General features: G+C 37.2%; 1 long non-coding RNA gene across 1 annotated transcript in view; it reads right to left on the reverse strand.

Annotated features, from left to right (window-relative positions):
* LOC143258893 (uncharacterized) overlaps positions 1 to 15599 on the reverse strand; it is a 251218-nt gene that overhangs the window by 125177 nt on the left and 110442 nt on the right. Inside the window, exon 3 of the long non-coding RNA XR_013032847.1 lies at positions 10239 to 10289. This is a non-coding gene — a long non-coding RNA (uncharacterized LOC143258893). The remainder of the gene's footprint in view (positions 1 to 10238; positions 10290 to 15599) is intronic.

The following is a 15599-nucleotide window of genomic DNA, read 5'->3' on the forward strand; positions in this document are numbered from 1 at the left end:
GCAGCCGGCGACGCGACGAGCGCAACGCCGTTGCGTGTGCGTGTAATCACGTGATCACGTAACTATAGGATAATAACAGTCGGCGCCGGTTCGTTACAAATTAATAATCGACCCCGTGGCGGGAGAGGGAGCACGATGGGAGGCATGTTGCGGAGGAAGAGAGAGATCAAGAGAAGGAGAGGCAAAGACGAAAGAAAAAGGGAGGGAGGGAGGGAGAGAGAGAGAGAGAGATAGTAAGAGGAGACTGTCTCTGTCTTTCCCTCTCTTTCTTGATCTCTCTCTTTCTCTCTCTCTCGCACTCTGCCATCGGGACCCTGTGATTTCCTAACTGATTTCACGGCGGAGTTGCCAGCCTTCTCGCACGTATTTCCACTCGCTCGCATTCTTTGTCACGGGAGGCTGTGGCCCAATATGAGCGCGGATTTTCACGGTGGAATTTGCTGGCTTTTGTCTGTGCAGACGTGAGAAACATTATAAGAAAGAGGGCACGATGGGGGCTCGATCGAACCGATCGAAAACGGTTCGAACGGTCCGCAGGGTCCACCGGAAGGTCGACATTCGATATTCTTGCCGATACATGGGGACGAATTTCTGGGCCCCACCACCTGCCAATCTCTTTTGTAATCGTTCTCGTGCTCCTCTCGTGACCTCGGCCTCACCGCTCCGGAGATGTGCGCGCGCGGTGATGTAAGACGCTCGGTTTCGGATCAGCCAACAATTGTCCCCATTATCTCGCGACTCCTCCAGTGATTTTCGGTCGTGGTCGTAGTCGTGGTCGTAGTCGGTTTCTTTTTTTTAACGAATCGCACACGTGAAATGAGCGTGTCGGATCCCTAAATTGGCAACCGTAATTATATACACAATGGGGCCCTCGGATACTTTGATCCTTCGGTACACGGGTGAATGGAAATGGCGCCAATCGCTGGCTCCGTGGAACCGTTTGTTTATACTTTTACTCGTGAACTCTTTCTGTTTGTACCAAGTTTGATCGCACGAAACAGCTGCAAACGAAAGAAGGATTTATTTAATTTTGTCTCGCATCCATTATATGGTTCAGATCAAGTTTTGATTTATACCTAACATTTATTTAATATTACTGATTTAGATCTAATAGTTTGTATTTAGAGTTTTGATCTCTATGCATGTTTCTAAGATACGAAAATATGTACTATAAAATCTGGAGGTTAAAGAGAACTTTTAATCAATTAAGAATATTTCTATTGGGGGGGGGGGGGGAGTCTGTTTTCATAAAATTAAGTATGCAAATGGCAATCATACTATATCCAAAATTAATAGTTATATTTCGCGATCTATACTTTTATATTATGATTGATGGCGTTTTTTTACAGATACTTATCCTCTCATATTACATTTCATGCTCGCAATCCTGAATTGAAATACAACTATATGTATGTATAAAAATGCGAAACTAGTGTACAATTAAGCTATGTTATTGTGTTATTTTATTCCTTCATTAATGTATAACAAATCATGAAACGTTCATTCAAAAAACTAAATAAATCGACCGCAACTGCTTCGAACACTTGAATATATCAATTTAAGTCATGTTAGAAATCGCTTTATTTGTCTAAGCTGAAGATTTTTCATAAATTAATGAATCACAAAAATCTAGTAGCACATTTTTCTCTACCACATTGATACGAGGTGTCTTGTCACGTCGACGACATGGAAATTCCCGGCAAAGGATCAGGAAAGAAGCGAACAAAAAATTGGAATAACACGAGAAGTCAGTTGGAAGAGCGATAACAAAATTGATCGAGGTATAAAGTAAGGACCGAATGAAAGCAATGGAGACAAGAGGAACACGATTCGAAAACGGTGAAAGAGAAGTACGAAAGAAGATCAATCGATAGGGAAATATCATTGAGGGGGAACGAGCCAGCAAGGGTAAAAGGAGAGCACCGAGGAAGACAATATCGAAGAAAATCACGAAGAGCAGAGGGTTGAAAATGCATAGGGGATGCTGCACTCGATACCTGCACTCTTAAAGGACGGCTCTTCGCTTCATTGTTTGAGATATGCCCGTAGGCGATGGTAAGTAAAGAATAGTTGAATCTTTAGAAAGCTGCGTGCATTATATACGTATTTAAATTATTTAATTTTATTCCTCAGGAACTTTGAATTACTTTTATGGCATAATAGGGATGATGCTTTTTCAAATTAAATTGAAATATAATCATCATTTTATCGTGAAGAAAATACACTATTTTAAATATATTATTGTAAATTCATTATTTTAAATTTTTTCATTATTTTAAATTCATTATTTTAAATATGTTATTTTAAATACATTATTTTAATTTCATTATTTTAAATACATTATTTTAATTTCATTATTTCAAATGCATTATCTGAAACACATTATTTTGAATACATTATTTTAAATATATTATTTTAAATACAATATTTTAATTTCATTATTTTAAATACATTATTTTAAACACGTTATTTTAAATTCATTATTTAATACAAGAGATTCTTATTCAAGCTAAAACATTATTTCCATGAGTTAATTTTGATGATTTGAATTGTGGATTTCTAATTATATTTATCAATTTTATTCATGTAAATCATCTATGATTATATTAGCCGTTTTTGGATTCGACGTAATTGTATTATAAATCTCATTTATGTAAATTAAGTATAATTGTATCCATTATTTATGGATTTATTGTAATACATCAATGGTTACTGATAATTCAGTTTTACTATTCCAGGGGTTACAATGAAAAATAAATTAAATAATTACAAGAGAAATGCAATAAAATTCACCCTCCGATTGCAAAAAATATAATTAAAATTTCGTGTAAATCGTTATAAAGAGATCGTATAAAGCATCAAGCACTCTGTTTTGAAGATTGTAAAATAGTAAAATGCAACGAGAAATACAACTTTCTCATTATTGTCTAGACTTAGCAAGTTAATTAACTTTTCTATCCTACTAATACGAAGGCACCTAGCGGCCATCAGTACTTTGGACTTCCAGCATCTGCATAATTTCCCTCGAATCGATTTATAAATTCCGTAAAAATCGACGGCAATCGGTGTTCCGAGGGATTGAAAAAATTTCGGAGCACTCTGGCAATCGTGTGTCGATTTAGCGGCGACGGTGGAGGCTAGGTAGCGACCGGCATCTATGAAAATTGTCGGTTCGGAAACGTTGCCGGTTCGCACGATCCGCGATCTTTCGAATTGCCCGACTCTCTCGATCTCGCGCGGATCTTCTGGTCGATGCACGCTGTTATCGAAGCTATCCAGGTTCAGCGAAATGATCGGCGTACTGCCGTATAGTAATCGGATGACCCGTGGGCACGTACGCCGATGGATTTAAATTGCAAATCGATTTCACTTCTTTGTAGTCAGCCACCTAGTGCGTGCCACCTATCTTCTGCAGGGGACGCGAAGAATCGGCGTGTATGTGGTTTGTCCGTGCGGCGCGCAACATTCCCAGAAATAGTTTTAATCTCAGACGTGCCGGAGACAACGTCGGTCAGCTGTTAATCGGGGAAACTCCATAAATTTCTACTTCGCTCTGGGATCGATACGATCGGTCGATGACTAATTCAACGAATGGGAAAGTAACGCCGCTTTTGGACAGCGGTAACGAGAGCGTCCGTGGAGCGGCCATTTATAACTGCTTTCGATGAATATATTGTCAGCGTAGATGCTCCGATAACTTTTTCTATACACCATTCGATTTGATTGTCTTGGTAGTTCATTTCATCGATTGTTCAGTTATCGATGGTTGCGATTACTTTTTCCATCGTTTTGGTAGTATCTGAATCCATTTAGTACAATTAGTACAATAGTCAATTTAGTACATTTAGTACAATATGAGTGTTATATTTTATTAAGTTATATTTTCGAACATTTTCACTTACGTCTTAAAATGTGGTCTACACGTGCCAAGATGTTAAAACAACAAATGAAACAAATTATATAAGTTACTATAAATTTAGTTTTACTTCACAGATCAGAGTAAGGTCGATTTTTGTTCAAATTGTGATTCGATGTTAATTCATACCTAGATATTGATATTTGCTGGTATCGAGATAAATAAATTCTTTTATACCCGTATAAACAATTCGTACCAATAAAGTGTTAAAAACGTACAATTTGATATGTATAATTGATAAAAAAATCTTTTGACACTGTAATTCAACAAATTTAATTCTAATTAAGAATGTGGTGAACTTTAGCAAGTATTGTCGTGAGAAATTGACATGATCATTTTATTGTAGCGTACGTTATAACTTGACTATTTTTCGCTTCGCGTTTCCAATCCGTATAAAAAATGACTAAAAAGCGACCTATTTTTGAAATCATTTATACCGATTTCATTTTGGATGCCGCGTTTGCTTGATTACGTCGTTTGTAGACTAAACAGGAGCACGGAGTAACAGGGACACCTTCATAAAATTCGCCAATCCACAACTACGTAATCTGTTTATGCGAGCATGCCAAATATCTTTGACGTCTGTGACAGGGACGTTGAGAGCGAGATACGTCGAACCGTAACTAATTTGTTAGCAACACGATTGAATTTTGATCAAAAAAATTCAATTTCCGCTTTTCGAGGTGATTTGCATAATCAATGTAATTTGTATGATAATTCGGCATTAATAACGATTAAGATATAATGCAGGTAATGGGGCAGATACATTTTGGAACCCGAGCTTGCTCGGTCTCTTTGCTGTCTCTCCTTCCTTTTTATGCCATATGTCCGATATTACAAAAGCGCTGTTGCTAATTATATATCCATGTCTTAAAATCGCGTCCATCCGACTTAATTACGGTAAATCATTTTTGTATGTAATAAACCTCCTTTTTCGACTGAATAATATGTATTTATGATTTTATTTCTAAAAGACGATAATTACGCTATTACTACCTCCGAGAAAACAAAGGTATAAATAAGATTAAATTGCTTTACTTATCCCGGCCGTTTTAAACGTTTCATTCCAGTCAATTAAATGGCTATGAACTTATTGTAAAGGAAACACTTATTTGTATTCGTTGAATTTGTACTTAAGATTAAGGTTCGGCCGACTTTAATGGACAATCGAATTAAGAATCGTTTAAACGTAATTAATTCCTTGTAACTCAGCATCTTCGGAGGCTTTCAATTTAGCTTATTTCTATGCTAAGTTTACGCGTCGATTTGCAATGACAATTTCCGTCGGTAATTTGCAACGCGGCTTCGAATTTGTTTGGAAAATGTAAAAACGTTGGAATCCAACGAATGAGTGACCGTGCAATTTTCGATTGAACCGAATGAAATATTAACATCGTTCGCGAATTTAGTTCGAGCGTCGTTAAATAATTTTTTCATTCTCGTGATTAAGGCAGCGGCAATTACTCGAATCTTGATTACAAAACATCGTACGATACTCCTGCGGTACTCTTTTATTTACGCGATAATTATGCTTGCCCCCTTCTAAACTTCGCGCGTTCCTTTTTCGCCATCGTTGGTTTTCATCTTCAACGGCCGAGCCCACGCCGCCGGTTACGTAAACCAGCTTTTTAACAAACAAAACCTGCGTTAATCACTCGATAATGGCGGATAATCGTAGTGCAATTAAAGCGTTTCAAGCGAACGCACGGAATGAATTAAGTGCATTGGATTTGCTTAAGAACATAATGACGGTGTGTTCTCCGTTTACTCTTGGCTTGTTCCAGAAATACGCGATCGATTTTCAACCGGTATTGGAACTAAACATTTTAACCAAGTTAAAAAGAAAGTTATCCGATGTTATAGAAGTTCTAAGAATGCGGTGTTTCAGACCCGACAACCTGATTGTTCCCGGTGCAACATTTTGAGCCGTGTTAGACGCAAGTCGAAAGGAGCTCTCTTTATTCCTCTTGCGCCTACAATAACCGTCATAAACAAAATCATTATGCATCGTATATATTTTGCAAAAAAAAATTGGCACCACAGGCATCTCGTAAACTATTGAATCGACTGACTCGTGCTTTTATATCATGCTGTGACTACTTCTCGTCATCGCTTGTAACTCGCTGTTCAAAATGCATTTCCTTCTACCGCCCACGCAACTTGCAAACTTAACGGCTCCTTTCGAATAGTACATTATTAATAATATTTTATTACGTGTAATTAGTAAATTTGATTGGCAAAACCGTATGAAACATCTGTATTTGAGAAGTCTTTGTTTTTACAGAACTTATAAGGAACATTGATTCATCTTACAATGCTGAACGTTAATGGTAGCACTTGTTATATAACTTTACGATGTTTACATAACTGGTGACCAATATTTCTTCGCATTACGACAGTGGACACGTTTCAACCGTTTGTTTCTATAATAATCATCACAGGTTCAGAGTTTTAAATACAGTAGAGTTTAGTGGAGGAAATTATTTTTTTATTTTTATGTCATTTCTTTGAGTCTTCTTCACTGATCCCTATTGTATTTTAAATTCCGAAATTAGATAGAATTCGATTGATCAGAGTAATTGCCTAAATTGCATTGGTTTTTCTGCAACATAGGAATGCAATAGCATGCAATGCAATAGCAATTTTCTGCTCATTTCAATTCGAACGCGTATCTTGAAGCAAATAAGTAGTTTCATGTATTTCACTGAGATTGATAAGAACACCCGTTTAATTCTCTTGATGCACTTCCATGTAATTAAAGTTATTTCGAACATCTCAATAGTAAGCATAGGCAATAAAGTCATAGACAAAGATGAGCACAAGAATCACGTAATTCTAAAATCAGATAATCGAAACGAGACACGTTGCCACAGCATTCTATTCATTGTTCTTTCTAATTTAGAACAAATTAACAGCTAGGCCATGTGTTAGTTTCTTTTTAAGATTGCTATAAAAAAACCGTTCAATATTTTTCAAAGTTTTCTGCTTGATTAAAGACATTAAACCTATTGATTATTAATGAAGAATAATTTCATTCAAATGACTATCACGTCGAGCTTGACAATCACCTATTTTTCAATACATTTTCGATTGTTAGCGACTCCATTTCCCACATAGCTCGGTGGCTATTTCCCTGAAGTGATTGAATTATTTTTGGACTGTTGCAGCAACAACGGCCATTAACAGTTCCCCATAAAAAATAAGTCCAACGGCATCGAATCGCAGCGGAATATCAATCGTTTTACGAATAATGTGGCACGTTGCACCGTTGAATTAATTTTTTTATAATTAATTGATAAGTTTACTCTTTTTAACCTTTTGAGTCCTACGCAACGCGATTGCGCTGATTAGATTTTGTGTCGAAAAATCCTAGAACATTTGAACGCTATGGACAACTAATGGTGCACTCACAGACCGTCGAAGTAGCGCGCTCAACTTTACTGGCGCACGTATATCGCATAGCTGCATTTTTTATTGTAAATGATACAACTAACACATTTTGTATTTCATTGTTATCTTCTCAATAATTTTTATTGAACAAAACGTGAAATATTTATGCACTAATAATACACATATTAAGACAAAGGTATCGCGCTGTTCGGCATTTTTCGACCGTGTTTATTCAATGATCCCTGGGACTCAAACGTTTAATAAAGCAAAAAACTTTGAAATATATTAAACGGTCATTTTATAACAATTCTAAAAAGATATCAACAGATGGTCCATCCTATATAAATTGTTTAAAAAAAGCTGGTCAAAAGTACGAAGCGATTCAGCAAATGTATTAAATGTACGATATTGATTACAGCTCGAGAATCCATTGAAAACAACTGATACAGCAAAGGGATGAATCCGTGGATCACCGCGTCCCGAGGTTCTTAAATCATCAAGAACAAAAATACCAGTAAAGACAAAGAAGAAGATAATTCAGGGCCGACGGGGTTAAAGCAAGCCCGTTTAGGTTTAACTGCCGGCTAAAACGGAATCCGTTAAGAAGACAGCGTCGGGATCGACGGTGGCCAATAAATCCCGGGTAAACTCTACGCGGGATATTTCACCGGCGTAAGGTCGCGTTAACAACTCATCGAGGAGCACTATTACGCGTGACATTCTAGATTACCGGTGCCAATAACCTTCCAGCGTGTGATCTACGGTGGAGCCAGTCGGGAGGTGGAAGGATCCGTCGCAGAAAACCCGCGTACGACAAGTAAGCCCGTTTATTGTCGTGCACGACAAAAGCTCGAGGTGTGTATCGGGGCCCGGTTGACCGTAGCCCAACAATGAAACCCCGAGAAAAATGATCCTTGTCGAGGAGACGCGGAGGCAGGGCCCAATGGGTTTCTTCGCGCGGCGCTTAACGACGATTTCGATCGTTTACGACTTTAATAATTTAGGCACGGCCCAGCTCGCGAAGCTCGACACGTTTTCGGTCGTAAACCGCGCGACTAAATCCGTATTTATGGGGAAGAAGAGGTAGTCCGGCAACGGGGCGCGTCTCCTTCATTCTTCGCGCTTCTCGCTTCATAGTCTCTCGCTTCCTCTCCCGTCTTCCCGCTTCGTCCCGCTTATTCTCGCTCGCCGCTCCTCCATTTTACTTCTGTCGCTTTCGTTTCCCGTTTCTCTATTTTTCGTTCGGAGCCAAGCCGACCGACTATCGTCGTCCCGTACCCGTAACCCGTGTCTCTCGCTCGTATACGAATCGATCCGATCGAGAATTTGTTTCGATGCGGACGGCGGCCTGCACCGGGCTCGACGTATTGATTCGTTTCCTACGTTTCACGCATAAATCATGAACGATGCGCATGTTCCGTCGTCTCGCGAACCGAACGATAATCGCGACGATTAGGCAGCGGATTCTCGGCGGCTGTATTTTCAGATCTGCTCTCCGATTTTTGGCGTTTGAAACTCATCGGATAATTTTTGCGAAAATGATAACGATCAATCGAATGCGCGCCTCGAATATCATCGCAGGTGAAAAAAGTTCGGTCTAATTTTACAAATACTGAATATTTTCTGAGATTTTTCTCTTGAATTGTTTATGTTAACTCTTACATTCGATTAAAACAAAATGTAGCGAATTCTAATGTATTTGAATAATATTGTTAGAGAATTAATTAATTAATTTAATTTATCATTTCAGTAATGTTACGGACGCTTATTTCTAGTTGCACATTGTCATATATATTTTAATATTGTGCCCAATAATAGCTACTGGTGTGCGAAATTTTATGCAAAATAAAAACGTTCCAAGCCAACTGTAAGAAACGGAAATGAAACGAAAATATGTTATTTCTTTCAATCATTTTAATAAGCTGAAAATAGCGTAACGATTTTTTCTTAAATTTTGTCTAATATCTTCCATTTTTTCTATTTCAGTTTTTGTTTTGCATGCGTGCACAAGAACTTCTACTACGAGGGAATCGAATAACGTCAAGTTTCTTTTATATTAATATTTATATGTTAAGAGATTACCTCCTCGCCATCGAATGTGTTTCTCACAGTTACAATGATTAAAATCTTTTGGATTGTGGTTAATTTTTTGTTAAGAGAATGCTTATATTCACTTAAATGCTTAATTTTTTATGTACTTAATAATGAATATGAATAATATAGACGTTGATAAAAACGAAAAATAAAACCACTACATGTAGGTACCAATAAAGTAGGTATATACTTAATTGATCTAATTATTTAATAATAATAATACTAAGAAATGTAAATCGCTTATAATATAAGAATGAACAACGAATATTTCTTACGTAATTATTTTATAAAATGAATAAAATGCATATAAAAAAAGGTATAATATTAAAGATGCTACGACTGCAAATAATCTGCACGAAGTTAAATCAATAAATCAGTTTTTAATTTTTGTTACATATTTTACGAAATTAATATTTCATTCTTTTTCTAAACGGTATTAACCGATTTGATATCTCTTTGTAAACAAATAAATGCCCATCTAGCACAAACGAAAAAAGTTTGATATCACGTCAAGAATATAAAATAAATAATTGCAGACACAGAAAGCGCGACAATTATTCAGATTAAACAAATGAACGCACACCAAAAAATCGTGGCGTAATTTGAGCCAACGCCAAAAATGCCTGGTGTTCAAAGAATGTCGAAAGCATGAAAATACTCGGTACTACTCCGCGAAGAATCTAATGTTACCTTCCAACATTTATAACGGCATTGGCTCGTTAGTTAAATAGAAGTTCGTATTCCGCATACGTTGCAATAACATCCACGTATAAGTTCCCCCCGGCGCTGAGCCGAGAGACATTTTATACGCTCTTTATATTCACTGTTCACGACTTACCGAGGACGCAGACAGCAGAACTCATCTACGCTCCTTCCGCTCCCTTATGCCCTGGAACAGAAACACACGAGCGACAGTGAGCACGAACGCCGATCAACCGTTGTGTGAGTGTGAACATAACGAACGCAGCCCCGGCGAACACTAATGCCCATATCGTGCAAGTGTGAATTCACGAACTGGACTATGACGCTCTGTACCGTCAAACAGGTCGCCAATCATCCTCGAGATCCTACTGCGATAAAGCCGGGGCCGATCTAAAAATTATTCAACGGAATTCTTGGCTCGACCGAACACTAATTGTCAGGCGATTACGATACATCATCTGCACGCTTCGATTTGATTGCTGTGGACCTGCGCGTGTCATAATCGGCCGACAGACGAATAAATTCCGTGCTAACGCGTTGACTTCTGCATGAGTTTGTTCTACACTCGGTTTGATATTTCATACTCGGGAGACTTGAAATGCATCTGCGGATCGATTCCACCTGCTAAGATTTATACATGAATTTCTGCGTTTACCAGGTTACGATGTGCGGGCTTGTTACAATGCTATGTCGGGCTCTTTATGGGAAGTGGTAGTTTTGCGTTAAATTGATTTCAAAAATTCCAAAAGTGCATCGCTTGTTGTAACATTAGTTGTGCTTACACCGCGGTGTATGAAGGAGAGATAGACAGACTAAAGTTATCCCACCACAAAATTTCTGTGACACTAAAAGTTTACTTCCACGAACTCCCACGACAGACGCTATTATATCCATCGGTGCGCGCCGATACATTACTTTTTCAAATTATATTTATCAAGTGTGGTACTACACTGCTGTAGTGTATCGTAACGGGTACCGAACAGACGCACGATTGTAACTAATAGGGAAATTTCTCTCGGAGCACCTAGCGAATCATATCAGAAGTAAATCTTTAACTAGTCAGCTGTTTTTGACGAGTATACTCGTCATAACACAATATGTTGTCATTTCTTCGTGACAAGTATACTCGTCGAAAACAGCTAACCGTTTAAAAAGGATATATGCTTCGATAATCTTTATGAAATTATATGTTTTATAAAAGTGTTGTTTTAAACAACTATGAAGAAAATCGAACATATAGGGTACTACATATAAAAATCTAATCTGCGAAAGTCTTCGGAGGTCAAATCTTGTTTCATGCAATTGATGTAGACAAGTTCTATTTTGCATTAAAATCCGTAGTCTAGTTATAAACCGTACAGCTTAAAAATCAAGGTTAAAAATATGACAAGATTAGATTTATTCCTACTTCATTCGATTTCCATTCAAATATACGTTTAACAAGAGGTCTTGTTTATCGTTTCGGCAGTCTAGTGTTAAATAAAAAGCAAGACTTTAACAATGCTCGCGCCTCGCAGATTAAACTGTGCACACTCCTTAAGCGTTCAGTTTAAATGTAGAATGATCGAAAACCTGTTCCACGCTTATTCATCTCGAAAACCAAGCACGCCCTGACAGAGTCCGTAATCATGACGAGAATTCCTTCGAATCATAGGTGGTGTGTGTACCGACGAATCTAATTAAAAAAACAATCGTCCATTAGGGCAACAAAAGCGCATCGCCCACGTCGAAGGAAAGAATAACATTGCCGCGACGCGGTACAGCAGCCGAAAACAATGTCCGAGAAAGAAAAGGTTCTTGATCTAGCAAATATTTACAGCCCCGACCAAGGAAGCGGTCCTTTAAAAATTTCTCAAACGAGAACCGGCAACAATGGAGGGATAAGGGCGTCGCGCGTCCTAATCAGCATAACGCCGTGAGATCGAAGAATGCTTAAAGACAAAGGGAACGCTGACGACGAAAAACAGGATAGGGCCGAGGACCGTCGACACCGAGGGTATAATTAAAGCGACGTTAATTAATTGTTAGCACAACAATGCATCCGTGTCGGAGGCAGGGATGTGTACGAGCGTGGAGGGAGGATGGCCGGGCCCCGGAGCCTTCATAAATTTACATGTCTTTCGTCGCGAGAATCATTTTTTACAGCCGTTAGGAGAGTGTCGGCGGTTGGTGTGCGTGCGGGGAGAAGCTGCGGACCTACAGCAAAGCATGAGCTATATTACGAGTCCCCATGGTGTTGCTCATAATAACCATCGATGTCTCTCCGTGGGCATGGGAGCAGCCTCGAGGTTCGATCTTGTTATCCGGCCAGGTCGCGATCGAAATACTTTAATTCGATCAATTTTGTAGCTCGATAATTATGGTAGTCTCGTATCCACGAGCGGCCAGACAACCACCACTGTTATTAACAAGTGTTTATCGAATTTTTCAGTCGCCGGGAACCTGTCGGAAAATGCCTTATCAGATTCCGTATCTCGCTCCGAGGATTTCGAAAAATCCGACGCTGTTCCTGTGATTTTTTCTTCGTCTCGCAATTAATTTCTTCTGCTCGGTCGTTACTTAATTTTACAGTGCACTTCTTAAATATACACCACTCGTCGTTGCGTTGTTATTTCAGTTGTTTTTAGCGACTGTTGGTACGAAAAGGCGCCTGTGAAATTGTAAAAAAAGATATTCAATCACAGGATCGATTATATTATAATCTGAACAGCTTGAATTTTTTAAGGAGAAATTTAATTACGTTTTAATAACACAATTTGTCATCTAGGTTAGGCTGCAGATGTTTAAGCAACTTCGCCTTTTTGTACACTGAACATAACTATGTGATCAACCAAGGTATACACAAACGTTGAATTCGATTAAAAATAAATCTTTTATTGCTAGTTATTAAAGTTTTATTGCGACTGTAATTTTCATTTATTTCTTAAATTATATATATATATATATATATATATGCATTTATATCATAAGTATTTTGGGGATCATTATGGAAATTCTTATTGCCATATATCATTTTACAAAAACCAGAATTAAGAAAAAGTATCCTTCGTTAAATAAAAAAAATACTCATGGTGAAAATAAAATAAAAATACACGTCTTCTCGTATTGTAAAAATTCGCTCGTACAGTATGCTGATACCGTTTTACCGAAAAAACCTGGGACACCCTGTATATATTCAATAATATCTAGTAATATTAAATTGAGTGATTTAATTATTTAAGTCCTTTAAGTAATTAAAAGTTTAAGCGGCAGATTAAGACTGTACTATGTTACGTTGCGTAAGGTCGTTTATCGAGATTTTTTTAAATCTAGCATTACCATGAATATTACAATGTGTGTGAATGGAAGAATACGGACATGGTAAATAAATTGATGTTGACGAAAAGAAAATTTAATTGTTTTGTTTTTCTGTTATCATTAGCGAAATATTAAATTACTAGTCAAATATGTTCTTCAATATAGTATAAAGTACGAAGTAGTATAGTATAAAAAAAAACAGTATAGTATAAAAAATATCCTAATAATATTCATCAATGATTTCATAATTTTTTTTATTCATGGACGATTCATGTTATACTGTAATCACGATAAGATATCGTTGCCATCAATGATATTCTAATATGAGAAGCCGGCCAGTGTTTCGTCAGACAAGGTGGGCAGTATACTATTTTTTCGCGCAGTGAATGTGACCCGTGCATTCTGCGGTCTTTTGGTAACCGAGGGTAACTATTTTCGTCAATAGCGACGCTGTTTGTTTGAATTTCGAAAAATTTCGCATAATGCTCTCAGCATACCGGCCAGCCGTACTAAAAGAGATACGCGATCGTAACGTGAGACCGAGACGTGGGTGGTTCGTTGCACGAGAACCGATAGGCAGTTATTTTTAATGTTGCCCCCGAGCGTAGCAAGAAAAAAGAACACGTTTATAATCGATACAGGTGCTACCGAAATTAATTCGATGCTCTTCGATCGCGAAAGATAAACGCTGCCGCGTTCCTCGAGGACGAACGATTCGAAGAACAATTATTTTGTATTCAATCTGTAATGTGCAGGTTGATGGAAAATTATTTGCGATGTTTCAGGCACAAAGTACTTGCTAATCAGAGTTCAACGCGTTAAGTGCCGAAAAATAACTAACAAATACCCTCAAAGTCAAAGTAATTTAATTATGGCTAGGTTTATGGAACACTAAATGTAGCTGTTTTATATTGCTTCATAATGATAACAAACATATATTTACTCAAATTTGTAGCGATTTTTATCATAATATATGTCGAATGAAACAAATTTATTAAATTCCATTGAAACGTATGTTCATAATTTCAATAGTCGTGAATTATACAAATTGAAATCTGTCAAAATGACGCATTTGGTAAAGCTAGTGTCAATTAAATTGAAACCAAAGGACTAAAATTTATCATAATGCAAATTATTATCGTAATTTATCAAAAAGCAGTTTTTTTGAAAACATTCAAATAAAAATGAATTTTAAAAACTAGTCAAAATTTAGTGTCACCCACATCTGATCAACGAGGCACTCAACGTGTTTAATGATTCATTTCAGGTATTTTAGCATTGTTAAAGAAATGATTGCCGTCACGATGTTACGTGGTGCAGGTTATATTTAATATCAAGCAAACGAAGTGAGCAAGAAATTATTTTTCTCGTCGACTTTATTTTAGTTGTCGTGAATAAATATTTTCAAGTGAAGGAATGTACATCTGAAAACACAGTAGTATCGAAGTCTTCCCAACAATCCGTTAATATATGACCTCGTCTTACTGCTCAGACAAAACACCTGCAACACCTGTTTGCAATAAATCTAGATGCTTGAATTTCTTTTTTTCATTATGAAATCGAAATGCATAGAAGACTTTCAACCACTATACAGTAATATATCGCCAAGACATTTAATACACCAATAAGATTTAATTTTTAAATAAGACATTTAATTTTACAAATATTGAATATTTTCTCCGATTATTCTTTTGAATTATTCGATTTTACCGTAAAATATCAAATGCAATTGAATAGTGTTGTTAGAAAATTTAATTATAATTGCAGTAACGATGACTGTAATAGTGATTTTTTCACAGTTACTGAAATTACAGAAACATTTCTATATTTCTACATTAAATTGTTTGACAAACTTGTTTACTAAAGTATGTATTATTATAGAAATCGTTCGAAGTTTGAGCAAATCCAATATCATTGTTATTAAAGAATAAAATAATATCTCTTGGAACCACGAAAAACCCTGTTGGAAGAATGGAATTATTAGACCCGGAATGATCCAAAAATGCTTTTAAGTGCGCGTAACAATGCAGCTCGCAAAAAGCGCATACCGCAGGAGCAGCATCAGGCATTCAACCTTTGACCGACAAAGTTAAAACACCGTGATCGTTAACATCGTCGCTCATGCCCGCGGAAAGAAGTGGCCCTTTCAAGACAATGTTACCGGTCAGTCTGGTCGAATAAGGTAATGTCGTGTCCAATA

Source organism: Megalopta genalis, chromosome 2, assembly GCF_051020955.1.
Source record: "Megalopta genalis isolate 19385.01 chromosome 2, iyMegGena1_principal, whole genome shotgun sequence".
Lineage (NCBI taxonomy): Eukaryota > Metazoa > Arthropoda > Insecta > Hymenoptera > Halictidae > Megalopta > Megalopta genalis.